The sequence below is a fragment of the Neodothiora populina genome, assembly GCF_041146345.1.
Source record: "Neodothiora populina strain CPC 39397 chromosome Unknown canker_contig_14, whole genome shotgun sequence".
Lineage (NCBI taxonomy): Eukaryota > Fungi > Ascomycota > Dothideomycetes > Dothideales > Dothioraceae > Neodothiora > Neodothiora populina.
The window spans coordinates 487136-495818 of record NW_027191408.1 but is presented as its reverse complement, the minus strand read 5'-3'; positions in this window follow the sequence as shown (position 1 = coordinate 495818).

The following is an 8683-nucleotide window of genomic DNA, read 5'->3' as shown; positions in this document are numbered from 1 at the left end:
GCGTTACGCGCTCCACAGGTCGGAGCATCATGGTCGGCGCCAAGTCTTACACTTTACACATACCCGCTGATTGAAGCACACAAATCCCAGAAGCCCAACACAATATTTAGTTAATAAGGAAACGGTGGAAAGTTCGAGTAGCTTTGACCGGTTTTAGCATAGTCTAGTCTTTCACGCCTGTACATCATATATTTCTCACCACTATCCATAAATCATAGCAATGTCACAAAGACACATGTCCTTGCTCATCGTCCCGAATTTTGACTTTTCGATACTTCCACAGTAGGATCATGGCGTGCTGACCAACCAGGCCAGGAAAGTACGCACGCACAGTAGATAGGCACAGGAGCACAACCAAGTGGATCAAGTTGACAACGCCATGGCTCGGGAATAACACCGAGTGGTAAAGTGTCAAGTCTAGAACATTGAGTCTTGAATTTGGGCTCTTCGTCCAAGGCTGGTTGTCTAATAGTCCGCGATTGCAGTCGGAACTCCGCCAATTCGGGATACGAATAAGCGCAAAGTAACATGACATTGCTTCAAGAAGCGAGCGAGCACGATGTGCTGCTGCAGCATACTCCCGTCCGAACCTACGTTTTGACCTCTTTTTCCCCAGTATTGGCTATTAGGGGTTGACTTGAAACACACAATGAATAAGGCGCATGACCAGTTCGATGGACCTGGGAAATGGAGTTTTTGCGCATCGATGGTAGGAGAGCGCCATCCCCACTGTGCCGTCGGATGTATGGGAGGAGAATCGACCGCCTAGACAGTCTGGGTGGAGGAAAGGCAGAGGGTGTTTGTGGGCTGGTGCTGGCATGTTGGGCGGATGTTCATGGATCACAAACTAAGGTAGGTACGCATGACATCTCAACTCCGCCACTCGACTCGTTCCCAAAGCAAGGTTCACACCTGTACAAGTAGCCACTTTTGACCTATCCGGGAGAATTACCTACTTGTAAGTAGAGTTTTACTCTGTTCTGTACCTGGAGTGGAAGGCTCCACTGTGAAAAAGGAGGATTGTCTCAATTATTTTATGGCCGACCGGTGGGGAATGTTTCATCAACACTCAGGCCGAGGAGGGTTTCTTCTGAGGATATTCCGTTTGCGACGGATGGGTGTGGGAGGCCATGAAGTGTGTTAGGGTTGAAAAAAGGTCTGTGGCAGATTCCACTAATGTAGTCCACGTTGCAGAGTTGCTTGGCTAGAAAGTACAGCAGTACCTTCCCGCCCTTCGAATCAGGGCGCTAGAAGCATGTGCGGCGCTTGAAGCGGATGCGGAAACCCGTTTGTATATCAAACCGGCGTACAGTAGGTCTCTACGTTAAATGGACAACAAGGTTAGGTAAAGTACTGTACAAGTATACTACTGTACCTGTAATTCCTTCGTATGCCGCCGACGTTCTATTTGTCTTGGCTTTCGGCGACACGGTCATTTGTATGGCGGTGACTAAGATAGAACATAGGTCAACTGTGACACGTCGGCACGACTCTGGCTGTGCGGAGTTTTGGCGGACGATTTCCATTCCTGAGCCTCAGTGAGTAGGATGAACTCTACATGCCAGGTTATTCGAACAACTACAGTAGATACAGTCGTCCTTGCCCTGAACACGTAATCACTTAGCTTCAGCATCTACAATTATTCCGGAAGACCTACACCAAGATGATGATGGCGATCATAACATCACGAAATGAGTGTAGATAGGGGTCGGAGGTGGTGCAATACTTGGCAGTGAGAGGCCCAAGCTTGTTCCGCCGTGTACCGCAGCTCTGTCTGCGATTCTACCTTGGTATTATCGCTCATGCTAGGTTGATCCTGGAAATGGAGTAGAGTCCGATAGTACCTGCCAGTTGAGTGGTATGGTAACAGCCGAAGTATTGATGTCAAGGACTACGGCTTATGTCGAAGAGCTTAAGCCTCTCGTTGTATTGCTGTGTCGCAGTCGGTCATCTGCTTGATGGGATGAGCAAAAGTCCAAGGTCGACGACGATACAAGCACCAACCTCCCATCTCCTTCTTCGAAAGACAGTGACGCACTTTGCAGCTGTGACTACCAGCAGTGATGATCCGCGCTGTCTAGTCAGGCTCTTTCTCTATTGGTAACAATGACCAGTTTCGGGACTCTAATCCTCATCTGCCGTTGTCGTACGTGCTTCGGGAGCCCCACTCCACCCAGCAGCGCAACCTAGCTTGACCGTGAGATGAGGCCGAGTATGTACAGTACTGTATGGTCAGAGCGAACGGGTTACGTTCAATCTGCTAGCACGTGTAGGGTGTGGAAGTCGATCAGCGCAAGAATCGCCATCTCGGCCATTTTCGAGCCAAAACAAGCGCGCGGGAAGGAACTCGACGATCCTATTCGCATTCACCTACGCAACCCGTTAATCCCCCCGAAGAACATACGTGGAATCTAACGGGTTTGGCCCACTGCACCTGCAGAGAAGCAAATCGCTGGACGTTGGAATACGGCTAAAATTTATTTTTGACCTCATCTGGCCGAGTAATCTGCTTCGATCTTTTTGGTGAATATCTGGTAGGCTAAAATCGGGCGAGAATGTGGTTCAGATACCATTCCTCATCGGCGCTAACCTATCTCGCACTTCTCTATAATAGCCTCAATTGAGTCAATGTACTGCATGCATGTTGGATCGTCTCGAGGCCCAGGTGCATTGCCTCTGACGGTTTATTGCGAATCCCGTAGACTCAAGATTTGTTCTTGAGCACAAGTAACTCTACAAAGGAGTTAGTTTCTCGTCACTTGTAAGCCGGCAATTAGCCGTACTACCACTCACTGAACTTGAAGGGTGACAGCGAGGTAGATGGGGTTCAATCAGTATTAGTAGAATCGCGCTTCAAATAGATCCATATTGATACAGGCCATGAACGCAAAATTGTCTAATTGACTACTTGGTAGGAAGGACTATAAAGTCTTAATTTGGGTGTGTTTCTCATACAAATCAAAACGCGGAAGTTGTCCGGCTTGCCCAGCTACAAGTGACGAGAAACGAACTCGTTTGTATAGAATCTCCGCAATGTTCCCCACTACCCTTCCCCAATGGTGAGACGCTAGCTAGTCAGTATTTCATTCTGCCCAAACTCTATGTGCTGGGAGCCACCACAACAGTTGCAGTGCAGTACCTCACCCTACTCTATGGTGTCTTGCAAGGTTCATCCAATACTTGTACATCCATCGCCAGCTGAATGACAGTGAGTGCCTTAGCAACGGCGAGTCACATTCCTTGGGTTAGCTGAAGTGGAACGCAGCCTGAGTCCAGGCAAGACGGAGTGCAGACCGCCAGAAATAGTAGTATACCATGGGCTGAGCTAACGTAATCCGGCTGTGACTACCTTTGTACAAACAGTAAACCGCAGTATGAGTTTCTTGGCCTGAGGGCAGGATGCTGCTTTCTCCATCCACCTTGGTGAATTCTGCATATTGCCGCTCTGGAAGATTGGCGAACGCATAGTGCAAGGCTGACGTCAACTGAAGAAAAAACCTCCTCAAGGTTTGAAGGATTGAGCATGACGGAACAGATGCACAATATCTGCCTGATTGCTGATAGGAAGAAGTTATGATTTACTCCTGATGGTATACGATCAACCACCTTCTTTGTTAATGCCAACAGACAAGTTTCTGGGACCGTTACGAGAACTTCTCTTGTATTTGATCGTCTCACCCTTCGGCACATGAAACGTAGTTTTACGGGTGAAGGTCTCCTCAATCGTTACCTTCACACTCTCACCAGTTGTTTCTTTCTTGTGCTCCTCGGGTTTTGCTTCCTTTTTGTGCTTCTCAGTATTCTTCGTCTCGACATTGGATGATACTTTCGTGGCAATGCTGCTGGCTTTTGCGGTAGATGCTGTGGCTGTGCTTTTGGTGGTCACAAGAGCATTCGCATTCGCATTCGTCACCCCGAAAGATTTGTCAATTGCGGGAGGCAAGTCTTTGCCACCTGTCGACAAAGTTGGAACCACACAAGGAACAAATGCCGGTACAGCAACAGCCAAGAGCATCGAATTGCTCGAGGGCAGAGGCGGCGGGAGCAAAGGCTTAACCTTCGGAGTCATAATTTTCGTAACCACCATTGCTGGTTCTTCCTGGGCTTTGCTCGAAGGTGCCTTACTTGGCGTGTTGCTGAGTGCTTTACTTGTTGATTTATTCGTGCCTCGAGATGAAGGCGAGCGATCCTTGATCATGATCTCAGTGTGTGCATCGATGGTCCGATAGCCATTCGTTCTTGGTGCACGTACTTTTGACGTGCTAGCCTTCGCAGAAGAAGAAGATGAGGTAGTGGAGCTTCTCACGACGGTAGGTGGACCAGCAGATTCTGGGGGCGGTGGTGGTGGAAAAGTCGTCCCACACTGACGAGTGTAGCTCATATGCTCGTCATGAGTCCGGACAATCTCCTCAGAGTTGTGAGAGCGCATTTTCACGGTCAGATGTAAAGTCACAACGTGTTCTCTTGTTGGCGTGTGTGGGTGCTTGCTTTGAAATTAAGATATGGGCTGAGATGAAAGTATATTGGACTTCGGTGTTGAGATTCAGCATAAGAAGCGGCTCTTTCTGATTGTTCCTTTGCAATGGAGTAGCTCAATCTCAATTATGGGAAGAATTATTGGTTATGGGACAGTCGCAGAATTGGAAAAGGCACAATGAAGGCGATGTCAAAAGTGGAAGGAGCATAGACAGCCTACAAACATATGATCTAGCTCACAAGTGAAGTCCCATGACATCGAAGTTTGTTTTGCTGTTCTGAGGCTTGACACATGGAATGGACAGGTCTGCCATCAACCTCGGTCACGGGAGGTGCTTCCTTCTATGGGAGTACGGAATTTACACGCATGTTATGCACATGTTATAATGTTGCTCTTCATGCTACAGTGGACTGTGACTTGCGGTGAGTTGAGTGTGAAGTAGACAGCAGACTGGGTTTAGGACTTAGGTGGGTATGATTATGCAATTATATCGATAGTTCTTTAACAGAAGCAGCTCCAAAGCAGAATATATATATTCTTCAGATGAGAACCAGATCAGCAAGAATTGAATTGAATCCATACACTCCAGATCTTGTTGGCATATATCCAATCTGTTCAACAAAATCTTCGATCAAGCCCGTAGGTCTCAACTATGTTTGTGCTGAGCAGTTACCTGCTGCAATACGCCTCCACGATATATGCTCTCGACGCTTGTAGAGGATGACGTGGGGATAAGAATGCTATTTGTAAAGTCCAGAAAGCAAAAGCATATGGAAAGTTATGCTGAGCATGTACTCGATTGCCAATCCCCGGGTCCATCAAGGCTTCAATCGTAGTGCAGTAGACTTATCTTATCTGTTGTTGGAGAGCGCTGGCTCTGCCCACAGAGGCATAGCAAGACGGACGAATGTCGACTGGTCCCATTGGCCTTATAATTGGGCTGAAAGCGGGACAATGTCCATTGTTGTTAAGGGACCATACCCGTGTGGTCAACTGGTAGTTCTGTGTGGATCAGGCGCCTTTGCCTACTGTTTAGTCACCAGTCCTGTCGGTTGTGGTATACCCCCAGTGGGTCCAGTTCTTCACTCAGGGATGAGCCAAGAAGATGCTGAGCCACCTCTGTATCAGGCTGTCCGTCAAAGCCAACTTCGAACTCCATGAAGTGCACATCTTCAATGCTGGGCTTCAGTCTGTTGCTACCACTAAAGACCTGGTCGAACGGATGCTGCTCGAGGTACTGTAGCTGTTGCCAGTTGACAGTCGCATTTCCCGGCTTACGAGGTACGGGAAGACAGCGGCGATGGGACACAAGTGATGCAATCCTGTCTTCACCTTCGAACTTGAGCTCCTGTGCGCATGGCCAACCCGCCCCCAACGACTGGTCGATTTTATCGTCCAAGTGATAATTCTTACCCGGAAGCATCTCGTGATCCCATATTCCACATTCAGAAGAGATGGTACGTTTGTTGACCAGTAGTTTCTCAGGATGGTTGCTAGGAAGCCAAATCGTTGGCTCCGCAAGTACTGGGCTTCTCTGATACATTGTGAAGGATCCGAAGCAAGAGAGAGGCCATGGGTAGAACACACCGCGCCTGTCAACACGCCGGGTGGCCATGTCAGGGACGGGCATGACAATCTCGTCCCGAGGAGGCTTGCCCTTGAATGTCAAAGCCGGATACGTCAAGCCCCAACCATTCTGATCGATCAGTTGCTGGGAGCTATGTTTCCTGTTATAGTAGGCCTCTTTTGCAGTACGGATGTCGTTTTCATAAGTGACGCTTTCTTCTGCCCTTTCGAGGCGAGCTAGATGGGTAGGATTAGCAGGTCCGAGTCTTCTTGCTGTACGTCTGCTTGTTTTGAGATCATGCCGGGCCTGATTCTTTTGTCTTGTCTCCTCCGACTCCCATTTGCGTGAGCTAGTATATGACATGTCTGCTATGCCTCCGGGGTGTTCCAAGTGGTCAATATTCACTCGGAGAAAGAAAGTCTTTTCGAAGCAGACACTCAAGTCGTCAGATACAGTGAACTGTTGACATTTGAGTGGCGGCCTATTAGCTTGTCACACAACAGTATAGGCAGACAGTCTATGCTCTATTACATAAGGACAACGAGGTAGAAGAACCACATGATACGTTTGTTCACACGTCACCTGGGTCACTGTGCTGTCGTTCAGGAGTCATGCTTTAATTGTCAGTTGTTGCCTCAAATTGTGTAGCTCTGACATGTGAAGCATACCTCTCATGATCCTCGTCACTTGGTATCGTCATTTCGGGAAAGGTTCCTACATTCAGACTTGCACCTTGCGGAGACACACCCCTGACATCGAAATCGACAAAGGCAAAGCTCAAAGATGTATCCATGGCTGTCTTATCCCGTCAAATTGCTGTTGGAAGAACGGCAGGAAACCCAGGTTTGGTACATCTCATACATAGAGGCCTGGTTTACGAAGGTGAATGACGACCACTTACCATGACCCTGTGAAGTGGGTACAGCTTTAGCTGGATGTTCAATGTTCAATCTTCCTTGTGTTATTCCGTGGAAGCAAAACGAGGCTCCTAAGGGATGAGACACAGTTGCCTGCAAACTAAATCGAAGTTTCTTCCAGACAGCCAGCTCCAGAGTCGCACATGTGCCAAGGGCAGGTCGATTTTTCTTTTCGGCTGCACGGTCAATTGACTAAGATATCGAGGCCAGTCACCGCAGATCGGAGCCGCGATTATTCTTACCAGATTCATGTTTCAATAAGAAGGAGCAGAGATTGATGGGCCCGGATACTGGATGAGATCAAGTGCGAACACATTTCCCGATGAGCGATCTTAAGATGGAAGGGTATTATCCCAGGCATAGATCGTCGAGCGTGGACGTATTAACAATCTACTTTCTTGCTAAAGCTTGTATCACCTGCACGAACAAGAGAGATCTCGCTGTGTATTTGGCTTATTCCATTAGCTGCATCTACAAGCCGGGGCCGCTGCTAAGCTGTGATTGTTCATCAACAGCTCGCCTAACCAATAGTCAACACAAATTAGATTCGGTATAGGAACCGCAGCTTATGATTCCGGCAATGTTGAAACATAGTCGAAAAGCATCTAGAGCTGTATCATACGTATCAATCATGCAATTGGGGCCAGATTCATGTTATAACAGACATAGAATGGTGGCTGATGCAGAAAGTCGCCTAGGCTGATTGGTGGGCTGCTTCGTTACAGTACGCGCCCCGAGTAAGCGCAGGCGCTTTATAAAACCCATTTACGGAAACTCTCGTACATCAAAACAATAAATAGATTTTTGCCATGCTAGTCAAAGATGGAGGTGACGATTAAGGCGTCGAATCAATGTGCGGGTCAGACAATCTATCGAACAAATATTTGAAGTGCATGAGATGACGTTGGCTCGAAATTCTTCAGTCTTTGAGAAGCAAGGAACGAGAAGCGGCAGACGTGGCTGTCGCCTTGGCGCTACTCCAGCCACATTTAGACTTGCCTCGCTGATGACCACCCATCTAGTTCTTTTCTCTCCTGGGCTGCTCTTCCGAGGCGTATTGGCGCCCGGACAGCGCGGCCTCAGAGAAGTTGTAGAGTAGTTTCTGCTCTGCTGTATCTCTGTGGTGGCCACGATGTGAACCTGATACTGCTCCGTCCCTAGTCCGTAGTAACTCTGCGATATAGAGTCCCTCCTTGGCAATGGCGAAACAACAGTCCAACTACTAGGATCACTAGACTATGATCAACGACTTACAGAATCATTACGGACTGGGGAAAGACTGGTCAACGCATGGCTTCGCTCGTTTCCAGGGCGCTTACTCTTGCGCACCGGTACATATTTATTCTCAGTCCATGGGAAGAAGGCATGGATCAATGTCATCGTGTGAAACACTCTGTACCACGTCTTGACGTTTGGTCTCAGAGAAAGCAGACATAAACCATTTACTGTCATGTCTGGCAACAAGGTACGCTTTCGGTCACGCGCTTCACTTTCTTTTATGTTTAAACAACTTCCATTATCCACTTCTTTGTTCTGAACTTGTACCTTGTTACGAATACATCCTCACCTTCAACATTCTCATTGTCTTCATCCCGAGCCTTATTTGCACATCACGTTTGTTTACCGCCGCAACCGATCTTGACTGCTCGAACACACATCATCGAGATAATCGCGTTGTGCATTTGAACACAAGCTCACCCTGGCTCAGACTATTCACACTTT